This window comes from Empidonax traillii, unplaced genomic scaffold (genome assembly GCF_003031625.1).
Source record: "Empidonax traillii isolate 1590-97213 ecotype Southwest subspecies unplaced genomic scaffold, ASM303162v1 scaffold17:size2698205, whole genome shotgun sequence".
Classification (NCBI taxonomy): Eukaryota; Metazoa; Chordata; class Aves; order Passeriformes; family Tyrannidae; genus Empidonax; species Empidonax traillii.
Window position 1 is genome coordinate 1,540,459 of NW_020955210.1, and position 19,636 is coordinate 1,560,094.

The 19,636-nt window shown below is 41.4% G+C and overlaps 1 long non-coding RNA gene across 1 annotated transcript; it reads right to left on the bottom strand.

The window, feature by feature from the left end:
• Positions 1 to 295: 295 nt before the first annotated feature.
• Positions 296 to 7,540, bottom strand: LOC114063716. Its single transcript, XR_003572599.1, has 2 exons — positions 1,144 to 7,540; positions 296 to 597 (listed from the first exon to the last, which is right to left on the bottom strand). It is a non-coding gene; the product is annotated as an uncharacterized LOC114063716 (long non-coding RNA).
• Positions 7,541 to 19,636: the final 12,096 nt, after the last annotated feature.

Below are 19,636 nucleotides of genomic sequence, written 5' to 3' on the forward strand. Positions count from 1 at the left end.
CTTTCACTAGCCTTCATGCTGCTTACTGCACATGGCAAGTGGTCCATACAATGCTGAAGAAGTATCTCAGCACTAAATGCTGTGAACCTAGGCTCAGAGTTACACTGCCCCCATGCCCTTCCCTCATTTACATCCAACTGCTAAGAGCTGCCTTTACATCTTCCCATTTTGTTTGCTTGATCCCAGTTACATTTAACACCAAAATTTAAACAATATGTGAACCAATCCAGAACTGAATGCTTACCATTAAGCCAAGAACATACAATTTGAGTAATGAAATATTTTAAAGACAGAATTCAATTTTCATTGTATTTTTATTCTTGCTTCTTAATCAAACCCACATGGAATGCATTGTGCTTAATGAAACTACAAGATTAATATTTCAACAAACCAGCCAGTACATAAACCCACAACTGAGTATAAGTTGAAGAGGTTATTTTAAAATACTTTTGAAAAAAACTTTTATAAGAGAAGCACCCTCCTGCAGACTTGAGCCTGTTTCCTCTTCCAGGAGTGATCCAGAGAGCAGCTCTTCTTTACCACTGAGCTTTGCCTCCACGAATTATTCCATGCTTTTCAGTTCCATTTTGGATTTGACTGGCAGAGAACACATCAGGTTGGAAATCAAAATTGTTGTCATCTATTTATTTCCTTATGATGCTGTCGTCTGAAAATTTCACCTTGGAGAACTTCTGAGCCTTCCCTCCTTCTTTAGGACTCTATTGATTGTTTACTGTGTAAGGGTTTAACACAGCTCCACTTCCATGGCAGTGTTCTATAGTGTCTCCTGATTCTCTCTAAAGAGAGAATTACGGTTTGTTTGCCAACAACAATTGCTTGAGTACTGCAAGTCCTCATTCTTTTAGCTAACATATTTGAACTAACAGATTTATATAAGCCATAAGAATGCAGAATTTGAAGTCTACTTTTATTTTCAAATTAATGCACAACATAAATTTTAGTCCCATGTTATGCTATTATAGTATTTCATGATCATGTTTCAGGTACATGAATATTAAAGATACTTATTAAAGTACCTCAAGAGGCAAAAGCTCCTCTCACACAGTGTAATTACACACAAAGCTCCCAAATTATCTTGGTCAATGTACAGTCCAGCAGCTTAACATCTTGAAAGATGCGTACCAAGTCACGGTCACCTGGACAACAAACTTCACAGCAGAATCTAAATCTTGCTCATTTGGCAACTTCTACAGACTCTTCCACCCTCCACTCTGTTCTCTCCCACTTTTTGCTTCTCTTTCCAGATGTATCTGTATCTCCTTCTTCCTCCTGGTCCCTCAAGCCATACCTGCAGCAGAGTGCAGTATGTTACAAAGCAGCAGCAAAGCAAACACTCCCCAGCATATTTACTCTTCAAGGCGAGGACTACAAGAGTTTAAGAACTAGTGTGAAATGTACCTTTTCTTCAAGGCTTGCTCTACACTATCAGCTTCTTGCCTTAATGGCTGTGTGGGGGATGCAGTGATGCAACTCCCTGAAGACTAAACACAAGCAACCTTGAAGAGGAGTCAGTGCAGTCAAGCAGATATTCCTTATTATTTGAAGCCTTCGTACCTATCTGACACTACTTGGCAGCTCCTTTCATCTTCAACTGCAGCTAATCCTCACCTCATCCCCATTTCTGCCCTGGCAAGGTCCTTCCCTCTGTATGCAAGCGTGGTTTGTCATGCCCTTCCATGACTTCCCCCACCTCAGAACAGCTCCTTTTCCCTGGTGAAGGGGCAAGGAGCAAGTCTCACTGGTACTGCTGCAGTTTGGTTAAAAGTTGCAATCACATTAGGAATATTTCATCAGTCTATTGACATCACAGCACGGGGAAAGCCTTATGCAAAAGAAATCTTTGAGCTTCAGTTGCTACCTCAGCCCAGCCATAACTGAAGAGCAAAACCCAGTACTTGTAAGCAATTAAGAGTCACCAGGAAAGTGATAAATCCTCTGCATTAAACACATATTTAATCCTGTACTTTACTACTTATGAAGGTTAAATCAAGAACATACTTCTGATGGGATTCTTTTTTTTTTAAACCTTTAAGCCTCAACTCCAGTGTCAAAGGTGATCACTATATGCTTTACATTACATTTATTCAGATGAACATTGACCTGTAACCCTTCTCCCCCCCCTCCGCTTTATTAATGTAAGGACATGTGACAATAAGTAGCAATGGAAGAAACTGTGGAATAGGAAAAAGACAGAAGCAAAATAGTTTACTGTGTATAAAATGAGGAAAATAATTACAGAATCACACAATGATTGAGGTTGGAAATGAACTCCAGAGGTCATCTGGTCCAACCCCATGCTCAAGAAGGGCCACCTAGAGCAGGCTGCTCATGATTCTATTCAGACAACTTTTAGGTATCTTCAAGTATGGAGACTTTATAACCTCCCCGTGCAACCTGTGTAAGTGCTCGGTCACCACCACAGTGAAGAAGTGCTTCCTATTATTCAGACAGAGCCTCCCATGCTTCAGTTTGCAGACACTAAAGGATGACAGCTGATTGCTGTACATTTCCACAAACAAAGACCATCCTTTCTCTGCCTCTTGCAAGGAAGCAGCACCTGAAGAAACTGTTATAGTCAGCCACAGCGTGGGGATGTGCTAATGGGAGCTGGGAGTCACTACAGCAAGTGATAGAACTCACTGCAATTGAACTTACTTGACTATATATATAAATTTAGACACATTCAAGTCACCCAGCTGCCGAAATGCAGAGTATTAGATAGCTTCTGCTTGCCTCAGCGGGACTACTTGCCCAAGTGAAATGTGCTACTGCCACTGGTTTCAGTCTCCCATACTACCAATGATATTTTCACAACTAGTGCTACCGCAAGTTACTAGAAAACATATTTAATATTTTACTGTGCAAGTCGGTCAATATTCAGCATTGAGACTTACTTTTAATAAAAAGAGAAATTAATCCTTTTACTACAGTTGAAGAACATTCATAGGAACTCTGCAAGAGATCAAGTGTTGGTGCAAGAATGTGGTTTCCAAAACTTGCAAGGTAAGAGCCACCAGACAGGATAAAAACTGTCATTGCACAAAAAGGCAGCTCAACCTAACTCAGAATAAAGTGGCAATCATTCACCAATAGTCTAACGCTGTTTTTTGATAAGGCTCAGGATTCTGTATGCTCATTTCAGAAAGCTAATATATACATATATATAATTTAGCAAGTAATTACTTTTATGTTGGCTATATGAAGCCAAGTTTCAGCTCCCTCATTCTGCAGCTAATTAGGATGAGTTTTCAGCACACCACCTCTAATATCTTAAATAGAGACTCAACTGCTCTAAGCTATCTTCAATAGTATTAGCATCAGTATTCCAAAAAATAAATCCCGGTTACAGCAGAGATTATTTGCAGAGTACAGTAAGCACAATGGGCACCTGGCTGAGTTCCTACCTTGTCTGCTACACAACGCAAGAAAATAGCCTTATTTGAATGGCATTTGTCAAGATTTTGTAATTTTTACTTCCCTCCCAAAATAAAACAGAAAATAAATTCAGGATTGCTTAGCAGTTCATTTCCAATCCTACAAATCCACTTACTAATAGCTCAGTGTCCTGTTTGTACCAGGACCAGGTTCGCCTCTTCTGGCTCCAGCTACACTGCACAGTGTCATTAACTCACCTCAAATACTGCAACTCTACTTCTTGTGTGTTGGTAACTTGGATATCCTGCAAAACATTTCTATCCTGCTGCCCTAGGATTTTGGGAAAAGACCATCACTACCACCAGAAGCAAAACAAGTCTCCAAAGCTGCTGCTCTGGGTGGGCTTTCAGGGCACTTTATGTGGTTCCAGAGAAGTCTCCTGAATATAACTGCCCAAGCAGCAGACAAAAATAAATATTCCAGGGGTTTTGGTAGTCAGCTCATGACTTCCAATACTTTATTTGTATTTCCTGGGACTCTACGGTCTATTTATAAATTGTTTGTCACACAGTTGCTAGAAGTCAGTAAGTCTACCTCTGTTTCTAGTTAAACAGAGCAAGTCAGTTCCATGAAAACACACATGAAAGGCTTGTCCTTGTCATCTTTTTTAAGAGCATTTTTTGGTAAAAGAGTTATATTTTTTGCTTAAAACTTCAGTTCAAAATCCAATCTCTGGAAGCTAAAGTAAGCACATTCCTCAGCTCTATCAGGTCCAGCGGCATTCTGAGACTAACCAGCTACAGGCTGTGCAGTTTGCCTTTAGTCTATATTCCCTGTGCTCCTAGTTATTCTCCCAGCACCAAGAAAAAATAAAAAATAAAAAGCACCAACACTTTAACTTACACACTGGCCCATCATCACTCCCAGCAGGGCCAGATATACCTAGATCTTGGCAATTAAGGAGATCCCAACCCAAAAGAAACAAAAAGGCATGGGATAACACCATTTATATTTTAAAATTCCAAAATAACTCTTTTAAAATACTGAATGAAAACTTCAGCACCTCTGTCCAGATTCCAAGCATGTACATACAACTAAATCAATACAAGCAGGGAGTCTGGGCCATGCTCAGATCCCTTCAGCTTCAATCTTCAGAGTACTTTACAGCAAACTCCTTTACTCTTCCCCAGTTTGCAGAACAAAAAAATAGGTTGGTATAATTTCCTCTGCCTCTGCCCCTTCAAATAACAGACTTGTACTATTTTGGAAATTCTTGTAATTTACTCAGCATGCTCATTTGCCACTTTTCCAATGAGGAAAGGACTGTAATTGGAATAGACACTCTGAAGTGTCAAAAAGCACTAAAAAATAAAGCAGCAGTTTAGAGTACATCTCCACTGATGCACTGGAAGGGAAGCAGACAATGCCAATGAGTCATTGGAAAATAACGTGTATAAATGCATTTATAGTTTGGCATTCAGACTCTATATTAAATAGCATGACCAGTTCTTTTTCTGTTTCCAATTCCTGCGTCACCTTAATCAAAAACTACTGTTAATAGGTTAACCAAAACTTTATCTCCCATTCAAGGCCCCAAGCACACTTCAAGCTTGCCTCATAAGTCTTACACTGCAAAGAAATGAGAAAGTTGAAATACCAGGGTACTATCAGATCCCATACACTTCAGTGCAAGAATAAAGCACTAAATCGGAAGTGTTAAGATCTTTTTTACTCTTATCTGAAGTCCACATGATTTCCTGCACCAAAGCAGAAGTGTCACCAAAAGGTCACTATTCAAGTATTACTTGTAGGACAGGAGGTACAACATGCTGCAGACGTGTGGCAAGTACAAGCGTGGGCTACCAAGAGGTCGAGCAATATTCACTCGCCTTGCCTTTACAACTGGTCAGTCTGACTACCAGGAAACTAAAGCAGGCAGAGTATCAGTTCCAGCTGTAACGTTTTAAAGAGAAGGCAGATGAACTCTTCATTCCCACCACAGCCGGATTCAGGTTTGCCATCTGCCATTACACCCAATACACAGCAAGTGACTTCAGTATTGTGTCCCCCTAGTCTGGGCTGAATTTATACTGCAACAAGCTAAGATGTTACAAACATGTTACACTTACCCAGAAAGTATAAGCATACACTCCAGTCTGTTTGCTTCCAGAACTGTAGAGTTTTAACCATCAAATCTGAGTGTCTAAAAGCCTTTTTAAGTTCTACTGCACCCCAACACACACACTCCAAAAGGCTATTTAGTACAAAAATTGGAAACTGCAATTTGCATTACATATCCTGCTAGGCAGGAACCACCCCTAAATTAAATACAGTGGGAGTTTAGCCCTGACAGTACAAGGTGTTTCCCTATAACTGCACTGATTAAACAGTTTGCAGACACCAGACCTCCAAGTCCTTTTTAGCAGACGTCACACTGCACAACATAAAGCTGCAGGCAATTGGCCAAAAATGGTTAGCAAAAAGGATTCCTTAAACCTCCAGCATCCAAATATAGCCCTAGCTGGTCACATGGGCTGCCATACAGTAAGTGCTCCTCACTTTACCTACCCTTTGATTAAACGGTTTGAGCTAAAAAACATGTACTTAGAATAGCATTTCAGTTTCCAGCCCAGTTCCATGAACCGTATAATCTTGCTGTACCTTCCACATTCAGTCTGGCAGAAAGGAAAAGTTCATTTAGGTTTCTAGTGAGCTCAAAGGGGATCATTAGCTACAAAAAGCTAACAGAATATGAGACCTCTAATATATATGCATACACACACATATGTATACGTATATATATATATATATATATAAATATAAAAGCAGCATATCTGCCATACAATGCAGCTGTTGTAAAGACTTCCTTGCTAACATACTCTATAGCACATACTGGTTTTCAATTTAAAAAAAATTGCCATACCTTACTCCATCTGATCCTCTAGCAATATGTTTTTTCATATTACTCTCATTATGATGAAAGATGATCAGCTGATTATATTCACCTCACAAGAACTCCACAGCTTAGTTTATACATCAAGAAACTCTGCAAAATTTCTTAAGAAGGGCAGGCCAGCTCCTGTAATTCTGCCAGATGTTAACTTAAACTGAAAAAAGTTGCGTTTGGCCCTTTCTTTCTCAGCCCTTAAGCACTGTCCCATGTTAAGTATTGTGCAGGTGTCAGACAAGGTTACATTATAAAGCCTTGCAACTGCACTAATAAATACAGGTGCCATTTATCCTTCCAAAGCCTCCTAACCGCAGCAGTGAGGATGAAGCCTTGCAGTACCCACTCACAACAAACTTTGTGATCTTTGAATATGCAGAGGCTTGAAGTTGTAGCCACTATTCAACTAAAGTTGGAAGTCTGAGGTTCCTAAAGAGGAAAACAGCCCAGTGCCACAAGGCAAGGCCTAAACACTGAATAAGCACACTGACTGCATTGTGTTACATCAGGGCTCTATGGCTCAGATTTTTGCTAGGAGTATGAAGTCTTACCACATTCCCGTCCCTAGGTAGGCTACTATATTGTGTTACACACTTAAAACAATGCAGAGTTAGGCGCAGCGTCAAGCACATTTACGTACCCACCAGCGACTCAGCTACACCAAGCACCAGTTAGTTTCACATTTATGCCGACAGCCAGGCCGCCCTGACTGCACTGAAATAACCCTCGGTACCCAGATGTTGCGCTATATTTACCGTGGAAAATAAAAAAAAAAAAAAAGACACCCCAACAAAACTTCAGAGCGGGAGGCCACGACAGCACAGACTTTATTCCGAGGCTGCAGCGCAGGTTCCAGCGCTCGGCAGCGCCCGGGCTCGCCATCCCCGCAGTGACGTGTCCACCTGAGGCGCCGGGGCCGCCGCCGCCGCCGGAGACAAAGTTCTGTAGTGCACTGACTGCTATCGTACCCAGAGTCGGAGTGTCACAGAACTTTGCTTCCGGAGGCTCTAGTCCTCCGCCGGTACCGGCGCCGAGGCCGCCCGCCAGCACAAGTTTCCCTGCCTGGGAAGGGAAGGCGCGCACGGTTAGAGATGGGGAAGGGAGCCCCCTCCTCCTCCCCCGCGGCTCGGCGGGAGACCCGCTGGCCAGGGAAGGGGGGTAAGAAGCCGAAAAGACTTTTTTTTTTTTTTTCTTAAAGGAATATCCAAAAAAGCAACCCCTCCACCCCCCGCCACCCGGAGCTAACGGGCCGCCCTGCGTAAGCCGCGGCCGAGCAGCTGCCCGGAGCTCTGCCGGTGCAGCCAGCGGGGGCTGCCGGCTGCCGCTGACAGCCTCGGCGCCGCGGCCCTGCGGCGCCTCCGGACAGCGCTGGGCATCACCCCGCGGCCCCGCAGGCCCCCGCGGGGGGGACCCGAGCGGCGCCCCCCCGCCCCGCCAACCCTTCCCCTGAAGACGAGCGCAACAGGTCCGGCGCCGCCCGCAGCCCCTGCGGCGGCGGGGGCCCCGTCCGGTGCGGCGCGGCCGCGTCCCGCGGGGCGGCGGTGCCGGTGCTGGCCGGTGTCGCTCGCTCGCCCGCCCGCGCCGCGCGCCCGCCGCTCCATCTTGACTTTTGCCGACGTGGAAATTTTGGGTTCGGGGACGAGCCGCGCTCTTATTGGCCGGCGGCGGGCGGGGTCGGAGGTCACGGCTGCTGTCGCCGCTCCGCGCCAAAGCCGCCTCGCAGGCGGCCCCGCCCCGCCGCCCGCCCTGCTCCGCCCACCTGGGGGCGGGGCCGCCAGCGGGGGCCCGCAGGCTGTGCCAGGGCGAGGGGCGGTGCGCAGGGCAGGGGGAGGTGGCCGCGGTTCCCCGGTGGATCTGTGCACGCCGGCTCGGCTCGGGCGGCCGCGGGACGGAGCTGGGGGTGCGGGGCAGGCTGGCGGGAGGTGCCCGCGGGCCCGCTGGGGGTGGTCCTGCCCAGCCCCGTCCTCGGCGGTACCCGTCCGCCCCCCGCAGTCCCCGCGGGGCAGTGGCTCAGTGTGAGGTGGCGGAGGTGCTGCCCCTGGCGCTGACTGCTGCCGTGCTCTGCTCCACGGCCACTTCGGGTGTCCTGGCTCCCCCCCAAGACAGCAGCCGGGGCTGCGGTGTGGGGGGTGAAAGCAGGAGAACTCTCGGCTGTCTCCAGTTGCCGCTTCAAATTTGAAGGACCTGGGAAAGAATATAATAGCTTTTACTGAAGAATGTGTTCCCTCTCCCCAAAAGAAAAGCTGAGAGGCATTTGCTGTCTGAAAACAATGTTTTCTGCTCCCCTCTTGAGAAGGTGTCAGGACTTCGCTAGTGCCGTGTGGAACTCATAGTACGCTGATAGTGCACAGTTTTCTAAATAAAGATTTGAAAATAATTCCTGCAAATGTTTTTCTCTCTTACATAGAATTAAAGCCTAGAACTTAAAGCACTCTTACTGTTCAGCATGTTCACTAGGCTAACGCCGCTCACAGTTTGAAGGACTGATCACAGTTTGAAGGACTGATCCAGGGCTACTCCAGTCATGGAGGCCTCAACCGTAAGAGTTCCAGGAGAACCGTTCACCAATACAAGGGCTGTGTACATGAAGGTGTTCATGGGAGGAGATGTGTGGGCCCTGTCCTGCAACAGTATTGCTGTGCTAGTGAACTCCAGCATTTAGGTGGTCCTTGTTGCAGGATCACAGCGATACCTGTTAACTGAAACCTGACTGCCATTTCGGTATCTGAAAGGGAAATAAACTGAAAAATGTCTGAAATTAGATTTTGTCTCTTCTTCTTTAGCTCCTTTGTCTGCAAAACAAATGGCAAGTCTTTCCCAAGCCTTTTTGTTATGTTTATGAAGACTGTTCCTCCCTCCCTGTCTGCACCTTCACCTTGCTCTTCAGTCATCAACACTATTCCGTCTTGCTGTGGTTTTCCATGTGTAGTAGTATTTCTTATCTTCCTGTTCCCCCTCTATTGCTACTCCCTCCACATACTGTCTCTCTGCTAGGTCACAGAGTAGGCCCCAGCTATGCCACTGCCACTCGGCTGTGTGTACAGGAATATTGATTTTACAGTGTGTATGCTCCGTAAAAAAAAAATCAATATTTCAGTAGATTGAGCAGAGCACACAGCAGTGTAATGGAGCCCAGCCTGCTAATGTAATGTGCAGGGGTCCTCATTCAGAGATTGAGGTCAGTCAGAAAATGGAAATATGTTTTCTTATTTTATCGTCTGCTTCAGATAAAATGTAGGTATTTATGTTCTAGTGTTTAACTTACAGCAGGGCATGCGGTTACTTTTAAGTCATATCCAACAGAAGGTCACATATTGCAGGTGATGTACACAAAAAAACATGCAACAGATGTATAATCAATTTTTTTAAAGTTTAATAAACCCCCACTTCCTCTTACCCATCATATATCTATCAAACAACAGTTGTGAGGAAAAATGCATAATTTTTGTTTCTGCAAATAGAAATAATGTTCCTATGTTTGGTGCAAACTTGCCTTCTGATTATGTAATGAAACATGCAGTGCTTTAATGAACTCCAATATCGTGGCATGTACCAAAGAATACCCCAAAATGAGTTTAAGTGAAAAGAACAAGGGAGGAGAAATAACCAATGCATGACATAAAACCAGAGTAAAAACTCCCATTGATTTTAGTGGACCTGGGATTTCAGCCAGAATATTCTGCATGATATGTTTTCCGCTTTTTAAACCGTTGCATCATGCCTTAAAATGTAGCAAAAGTACTTGGTGCAATGACATGAGAAACCACTGCATTCTCAGGCTCAGAGTCAAGACTAGTGTAAGCTAACTATTGTTTTGCAGCTCTGGGGAGGCTTGATACGGTTTTATCTTTACTTAATAATTTTATCCGCTGGCTTTGTCGGAGGCTATTTCTCATCCACCAGAATCTCTCACTGCAGCAGTGAGTACAGATCCATACAACACGCAGCGGAGTGTTATGTTTTTGAACGTTATGATGCTTTGTGTTGAATAACATACATTTCAAGATGCTATGGGGGCCCTCATGTTCAGCAAAAAGGCAAAGCTATTTATTCTTTCATCATTCACATTATTAATTGAAGAATGATTTGGCATTTGTGGCTGGGGAGGCATGCAGGGCTGGAATGGTAACATCTTCTTTCAGTTACAACTTGGGTTTAGGGCATGACTCATGGAGAAAGCTTCCAAATTTAAAATACTTCTACCTACAAATGCACACTACAATGGGATTTTTCAAAAGTCAGTTGATTTTCTTTGGTCACTGACCACTGATTTCTGATATATGTTTCACTGCTTTGAAGAAGTGTTTGTTTTAGTATTACCAGTTGCTGGAAACCTATGATTTATGACTCTTAAAAATGTACCTTAAGACATACAATATGTCCTAAAATATTTCATCTACAGTTTAAAAAATAGTACTGTAATAAAATAAAATGTAAAATATATGAAAACCACTATGATATAATATTTTACTTAATTCTACAATGCTTTTCGCAGTTTAATTGGGATAAACTTCAGTAAGAGTATTATTGCAATTTACATTATAAGGTAAAACTCATAAATTAAGATTAAGGAATAATAATTAGTGTTGCATTTTACTATAAGAGTTCATCTGTTTTGCCAGCATGGTTCCAACAAAGAATATTCAAGGATGTGGTTACTATGAGAGACAGGCAAAAGCACATGATAGAGAGGACAAGGCTGTGACTTTTTGTGAAGTAAGGCTGAACAATATTTGACAGATAGTAGCCTTAACTTAAAAGCTGGGAATAGTTTTGTTACAGTATTTACTTTTATGAACAGAAGACTGTTTTGCAGATGTCCTCCTCTTCCAGCCTTGTGAAATAGTAAACGGGGGGGGGGGGAGGCTTGTGTTTTTATTTTGGTTTGGTTTGTTGTTGATGGTTTGTGGTTTTTTTCATTTTGAAGCAATTAGTACATTGTAACAATTAGTATTTAAATCTAGTTGGAAACTGGAGTTATTCAGGATGGAAAATTAATTTTCTCATTAGTTGGAAAACTTTTATGGTATTTGTGCAAAAAGTACTCAGCCAAAGGCATCAATCAATATTATAGAATGTTTTAAAACAAATGTAAACGATTTATATTATGAAATTTTGTAGCATTACTTATTGATAAAAGAAAAATGATACATAGAAACTCAGTGGCATATCATTCTAATTCCTAGTTGTTATTGTCAGAGATTGCTTGTTTAAATATGATTTGTGTTATATTTGTGTAATTCTAGTCTTCATTACTATAATAAATGAGCATTAAAACTGCATTATAAGGTCATAATTGTGAAATTGCCATTGAGTAAATTAGGATTATGAGCACTGTAATGCAATATTATGCTGAATGTTATATTTCCTAGTGCCTAAATTTCCTTGCATCTTAAAATCATAAAATTAATAACTAAAGTTAATAAATAATGACAGATAGCCTAAGCAAGTCAGTGGTAAGTCAGAGAAGGATTCAGATTTCCTCAATTCCTACACTCTCTAAAAAGTAGACAAAGTTGATACTTCTTTCTGTAATTGTAGAGGTGCGTGACTGATATAATTTTGCTGAAATATGAACATGACAAAATAAGATCAGCTGTCAAATTAAAACTTTAGGATGCAAGGACATAATGAACTTTCATTCAAGTCCAGTGGAAATCTTTCTATTGACTTTAATAATACTTTTATCAGTTTGTAACATGCTGGCTTCAAGTGTATGAATGCCTCCATTAGTTCAGTAACTAAAGCTCATAGCAGCTTATACGAACTTATATTTGTAGGCTTAAACCCCGGATGTCTCCTAAAAAAACTGCAAAGAGTCAGAAGGGCTCCATAGACATTACAGATCCCAAACAGAGTGAATCTGTCACCCTTATTTTAAAGAAGATATCAAGGAATCTGCAAGGCGATCACTGCTGGATTAGTGTAAGACTATCTGCAAAACATTAGTATATTTGAAAACAATAGACATTTTAAAATGTGCTTTTGTTGAGCATTAAAATGAAATTAGGATCTTTCTGAGAAAAATGCCAAACAGGCATAAAAAGACAGAACCCAATTAGAATACTCTTTTTACCCTGTCTGAAGCTGTTCAGCTATGCCTTGCTGACCCAGAAAGAGGCTAACACTGATTCACAGTGGATTTGAACCTCTCTTGCCCATTTCCTCCAGGGAATGCCTGAGCAATGAGTAGCCATCTACTTTGAGGAAAAGAAGTGAAAGTTTGTCTTTTTTTTTTCCTTCCAGAAATTCACTTCTGAATCTGAGAAGCCTTCTTACTAGAACAAATACTTTCCCACAAAAAGGTTCCATTTCAGCAAGTCAGCATTTTTGGATACAAACAAATATACTGTGGGAAAATTCCCACCAAGCTTTACTTTGGAGCCTTTCAGAAATAATCATGCAAGGGAGAATTATTGGAATGGCATTTACAAAGGGATACACATATGATCCTCTGTAGAGTTCAAACACACTGACATGGTGGTATCTAGGACAAAGACTTGAAGGCATTTAACCTCTCATTTTTAGAAATCAGTGATACAAGAAAATCAGCCAGAGGTAAATAAACAACCAAATTCTGTACCATCCACCACAAGCCACAGTTTATTCAGTTTATAGTAACTTGAATGGGGATTGTGCTGAAGCTTGTCGACAGACTGCAGGACCAGGACTGAGAAGGAGCAACCCAGCGCTTGCTGACGTAAGGGGCCTAAGTTTCTTGAATGATGTGTCCTAGAAATGGAAACCAAGGGTCATACTGCTCAAATTGACAAACAGCTACTTATGTAAGTAGTCTCACTGAATTCAAACCTGCCCTAAAAAGGCACTTAACAATCTTCTGGCTGCAACAATGTGAAAAGAAGGTAAATAACTAGAATGAGAACTATGCAGGCTGTAGCCAAATGCTTCTTGCATAAATGGCTGGGACAGTCATGAAGTTACCTACTTGTTCTGTCTGCCCTACATTGGTAGTTGGAGTTAAATCAGTTGCTTTCACAGTGATGGAGAAGCACTTGCATAGGCTATTCCTGTGGTGAAAGCTCTAATGCCCTACACCATCACTGCCATTTTTCCAGTGGGCATCGCCCTGTGGCCTCAGTATTCAACTGCAACATTTTCTTATAGAATCATAGAATATCCTGAGTTGGAAGGGACCCACAAAGACCAGGGAGTCCAACTCCTGGCCCTATATATCCCAAGAATCCCACCATGTGCCTGAGAGCACTGTCCAAATGCTTCTTGAGCTCTGTCAGGCTTGGTGCTGTGACCACTTCCCTGGGGAGCCTGTTCCAGTACCCAGCTACCCTCTGAAGAATGTTTTCCTAATATCTAACCTAAAGCTTCTCAAGCCTAGCAAATCTCAACTGGTGACCAAGGCTGAGGGAAAGAATTCATGTGGCAAAATTTAATGAATAAATGTCAGTAACGCAGTAATACAACTGCAGACTAGTTGAGAGTTCAAAGAATATTAAAGAAAGTCACCCCATCCTCCCCGCAAATACATTTTCTCTGGGTAAGAGTGATATCATTTGCAGATACTAGTCTTGTAGGGAAATTTGGTAAGCATTTGAGAAATGAAAACTATTCTTACATACTGAATAACCAAAGAAGATGGAGGGTGGTGGAAAAGACATATGTGACAGTTGTGTTGTGCGACAGCTTTTCTAATCCTCCTCCAAAGCATTTGCCTGGCAAATCCCTTCTTTATTTATTTTTTTTTCCTTAATTTTTAGGGTCTTAGCTCACCCTTAAGGAACAAACACAAATATTATATGAAACCTACTTGCTAAGTATCCAAAGCAATAAAATCCTGGGTAGTAACTACTATTTAAAAATATCTTTAAAAATAATATCCAGCAAACATTTAAAATGAGAATATCCCTACACATGTATTTAATTTCTACTATCTACATCAAAGCATGAATTTGGGGAAGGTACAGTTATTCAGGGAAAAGAAACTGAATCTTTACGAGAAGAGCCCTTTCCTCGATCTCCTTAACACATACATCATAAATTCTCAAACAATCCTATGACACAGAGGCATTTGATCAGGAAAGACCTAATCTAATGGAAAGGCTTTAGCTGACTGGGAATGGAAGAGATGCTATGCTTCCACATGAATACCAGAGCTGTGGGTTTTCCTGGGTCATACCATTTCTAGCTGCCTTGGAGACTGTCATAGTGCTGAACACTTGGCAGCTTTGGTATTCACCCAGGATGCAGCCTGACTACTCCAGAAGGTACCCAGCTCCATGATCATGTTTAAAACATCAGCTTCTGTCTCTGAGGTAACAGGCTGGGTATGATGACTTGGAATCCCACTGAATGAAGCATCATACAACCAGCCTTCAGAGACCATCTATACCTCCTTCAGAATACTATGGCTTTCCATAGCAGTCTTGGAAGAGGAAGTGCACTCATCACACCTCCTGAGAATTTCTGAAGAATACAATTCAAAAGTTTCCTCTTTCACTATTTCCTTATCCCAAAGCAGGAAAAGTGTCTTTGTCCTGTCCAAGTCCTGAAGGGGTGAAATGAGGTTTGAAGTTCAGAACATTAATGGTCACTCAGACTTTCACTTCTGCTCAGGATTGATTTACAGCTTACACCTTGTGGGACACATAATTCAGTTCACCATCCTCTCAGGTCCAAAGGAAGAATCTTCAGGCCAAACCATTCCAGCAGCCCATTACTTTTCTGAGTTTTCTACACCATCAGGAAACATCAGTGAATGCCAAACTTTTGCAACTGCAAACAAAGGGAAATGGATATTCATCTCCACCATTACTTTCATAATTAGTTGAACAGGGAAAAAACAATCTTACCAGGAAATCCTCATAAGTCTGAACTACATCTATCAGCCTTGTTTGCTTGCCAGTTCTTCTGATGAACCACAGGAAACATATTCCAACTCCAGCACAAATTGTTCAGAGGAACAAGACAGGCTCATTAGCACTGTAAGCAGTAAGCATATACGGAGTGTTCAGCCCTTGGATAGGGTAGTGCAGATGCAACCACATGGGCTTTCCTGATGTGATTGGATTATGTATTCATGTTTATGTTGATCATATAACCCTCACTATTGTTCCTTATCAATGCACACATGACCTCAATAGTGCAGGCTGTTTGATCCCAAGCTCATGTGCATGAGAAACCTGGATAGCGCAGCTTCCCCTGCACACAACTTTCCAAAGAACTGTATTTCTGCTGTGCTGGAGGGTAACTATGCAGTAAAACTACTAATTGATGCAGTCATCAGGTATTAATAGAGTAACTTGAAAGAGTGGTGTAATGGCTGTGCAAGACTTCCTAGGCATAGTAAGCCATAATATGAGTATGTCTCTTTTTGAAAACTATGTGATTTTGTCGAAGCTAGCTGTACAATGCACCATGAAATGTAATTAAATAAAAAGACAGAATAAATGAACAGTGTATTCAAAATTAAATACATCAGAAAGTAAATGAGGGTTATTGCATGGGTCTGAAGGTTTCTGTTCCCTCCAGGTAGAATCTGTATCATTAAATGGAGAATTTCACTAGATTTTTTAATTAGTTGTCTATAGAAGTTTTCACAAACTTACATATTTCCCACTCAGTTGCTTTCAAATAAAGCAGCTATTTGACTAGAGGATTTTCTTTTCTCATTGAAATCCACAGAAAGATTTCTGTTAGCTTTATCAAGTGAAGGAGGAAAATTTATAGAAGTTTCCTTTGGAAACAGATTCCTTGGAGTCCTTTACCGTAAGAAAAATGTTGCTCCCTAGATCCCACCATGGAAGTCTCCTAATTTTATGAGATTAGGAATAGCCTGTCAAAATTCTGAAACACAGGGGGATCCTAATCATGAGCAGCTTGTTCCAGCTAGAATCATATTTCCTATGTTGCAGGACAGCAGTGGGCAAAGTATTTCATTTGCACCTCACAGAAATGTGCTTTTCCTCCCTGATTTCTGAGCAGAATGCAAGAGGACACTTCCTCTGGCCCTTAGCAACAGCCCTTAGCAAGGGCTGACAGAGAAGTGCAAGCAGCAAAGCCAGGACTAGCAAAGAGCTATTGATTCGTGAATGAAAGAGAACATTTTCTGAAATAAAAAAAAAAAAAATCAGCTAGTCACAAAAGCTCTAGGACAAGTCTAAGTTTAGCGGCTAGAAGTAAAAAGAACAGGCAACTTGAATTGACATTGATCTTGCTGGCATTCCAAGGGTAATGTTTTCATTATGATAAAATGTTCTGTAGCAATCTCTCTGGTGAATTGGGCACAAACATGCTTTTCTTCTGCATTGGTCCTGCCTATCTTCCTGTTCCACCTATTTTTATACTACTAAAAAATATTTGTTTAGGCAATGCAAACAAAATCCCCCCTTCCATATGTTTAAGTTCCCTTGCCATTTATGCTATACTGTAGTACAAGGCCAGCAAGACAACTGAGTATTTAATTTCAAATGAATTTTTTTGGTCTCATTTTCAGTCTCCCCTCAGAAAAGGAATCATACCCCTTGCCCAAAATAGTAGAATACATGTAGGACTTGAATGAAAGTTCTACAGCACCCCTTCCCAACAAATACAGAGGCAGAGGAACACACACATACACATAAATAAAAGCACATTTATGTAGGTGAACAGGCAAGTGTGTTTTATCCATAGAAATATTTTTGTGTGTGATAAAATAATCAACACAAAGTTGCATATATATATATATATACACACATATATATATTCTTCAGCCATTTTTAAACTTTGATTCCAGAAAGTCAATAGGTGAAAAGATGCAATTACAAGTAATCATGATGGATTCTCACCTTGCATAAATTTCCATACTTTTCTTTGCCCGTCTTAATCAGGAGACAACTTGTCTCGTTAACATTTTTCGTGGAGGGGAAAGAGTTTGTGTGCCTTTCAGCACTGCTCCAAAAATATATACCAGTATTACGCAGCAAAATGCATTCACAGACTGCACAGAAGACAGTCTCTGACTGAAGTCCTATAGAGTCTCTGTGAAGATTTCAGTGATTTTTTTTTCTGCAGCTTATGATGTGGCAGAATGACCAATTTATGATGTGGGTGGAACTTTGTTCAACACATGAAAATGCCTCCGCTCTCCAGATTATATTCTCCTGTGATAGGCAGTAATGCTTTCTGCCCTCCATATGGCCACCATGTGCCAGCAGACACCAAATTGGTATGTGGGTTAAATGTAAAATAACCACAAGAGCTCCTGAGCCAATAATTACAAAGCTCCTTTTGATATGGTTAGTGTATCATTATCTGTACTGTGCAATAATAAAACAGAGCTCATATTGTCCCTCTCCTCTCCTTCAGTAGCTTGGGAACTCATCGCAGAACTACCACACACAACTGATGTTCACAAAATGCTTTTAGGAACTGTCATAGCAGCAGCAGCAAAGAGCACAGCAAGTTCTCAGTTCTAATTAGATATTAGCTTGAATAAATTCTGGAGAAGACAAAAAAAAAAGGCTTATTCTGTACATTCACTAAAGACACAAATCTTGCATCCTGCTCTGAGCTGCCCGGTCTCTAGGGTAGGTCAGCTGGTTTGTAGGGCTTCTCAGACGTTAAAGAAGTCCTTCTGTCTGTTTAAAGCCAAAATTATCAGTTTTTAGCATTCTATACTTTTGTGTACGAGGAACACACATCTCTGTAAAGAGTGTTAGTTCCTGCTTCTACCCAGGTGCAGTTCAAGGTTTGGATGTGAGTTATTTTATAATTTTAGCCTTGCCACAAGTATCTAAAACACGAGTCTCTGTGGTTTTACCCAGCAGCTGAGATGAACTGAGATTCAGAAGCAAATGGTATCTGGATATGCTTAGCTACAGGCTTGGGACAGGTAGATTTTAGTAAAGGGATCATGACTATTGCTTTGCTTTGGTGCACTAGATTTGCAAGGGTTTTTGTAGACTTGAGATTTTTGAAAAGGTAGAATTTAGTGGGAAGGATTTGCTGAACAGGGAGTGCTTAAACTGGCTTTTCTCTTACACTTGGCAAACATGGATTATTAGCGGTCATAGTTCATAATGGTATTTAATGTGTGATTATGTCTGACTTGCTGTGTTAAATGAAAACAAATAGGACTTCTCAGTCATTTGTCCTCTGAACATGTAGTTCAGAACATTCTATCTGTCTGGTCCAGGATGGGCTTCCTACTCATCTCCTTGAAACATCTATAAAGAAATAGATGAGCACAAATCTGTCTTTATCTGAAAATGTGCAAACATTCCTGAAAATCAGGAACAGAGAAGTCAGTATACATATAAAATCCAGTTAGAAAGTAACTCACATGAATGGCAAATTGCACTGTCAGTTTTGTTGCCTATTTGTCATTTATAACAACTGACAGTGTTCTGACAAGCTTTAGCATTTTCCTCCTTATACTGTATGAAGTATATAAACATGTTATTAATTATACATATTAATTACTCATAATGTTGAATTAAGTAATAATGTCTGAGGTATACAAAGGAAAGCTATATATATAGGTTAGGGCTCTAAGAGATCTGCCATTAATGCCTTGTAAAGGGTGATGATTTTCTCAGTGCTTTTGGTGTTACTCTCTGATGAAGGACTTGCACCTGAGGGGAGAGAAGGAACTCTAAGTGGCAGCTTCTCCAGCTGTGATTTCCACCTAGGCTGCACACTGTGGGCTCTGTAAAACAGCCAATGTGACACTTCATTGACAACCATGTCACACGTCAGGGGAGGCTGCAACTCCTTCTCCTGTTCTGTATGAACAATTCCAGCTCAGCTTCAATTTTTATTAGGACTGCCAGGCAACACTTGCACAAAAAAAGAAGATATTCTGATTTACATTGTTAATTTACATGACAGTTCTATTTGTAACTAAAATGCTAGCCATATAATTTCTACGGTTTTTTTAAATTTTTTTTTTTCCAATCTGTTATAAACTAGTCTTTGGTTTCCTGACCCAGACAGCTCCCATGGATATCAAACACCCTCAAAGTACAAGATTTTTGGACTGGCTCTCTGATTTGGCCGACAGACATAAGAAATCACACACAGGGAAACTGCTCCAAACCAGGTTGGCAGAGACTGAAAGCTACTACTATCTGGAGCCTGTCCAGAGATAGATGGGAATTACAGTAACTTTGCAGTCTCAGTCAAGTTCCTGGTTGACCAGTATCTGCATCACAAAGCCACCACTATACCCTTCACTTGGCAGTAACAAGTACTTTTTTAATAGTCTCCATAAGGAAGAGGTTACCAAAAAGCACAAAATCCTGAGAGAGAGTGATGGGGCAAAGAGTTGAATATCCAAAA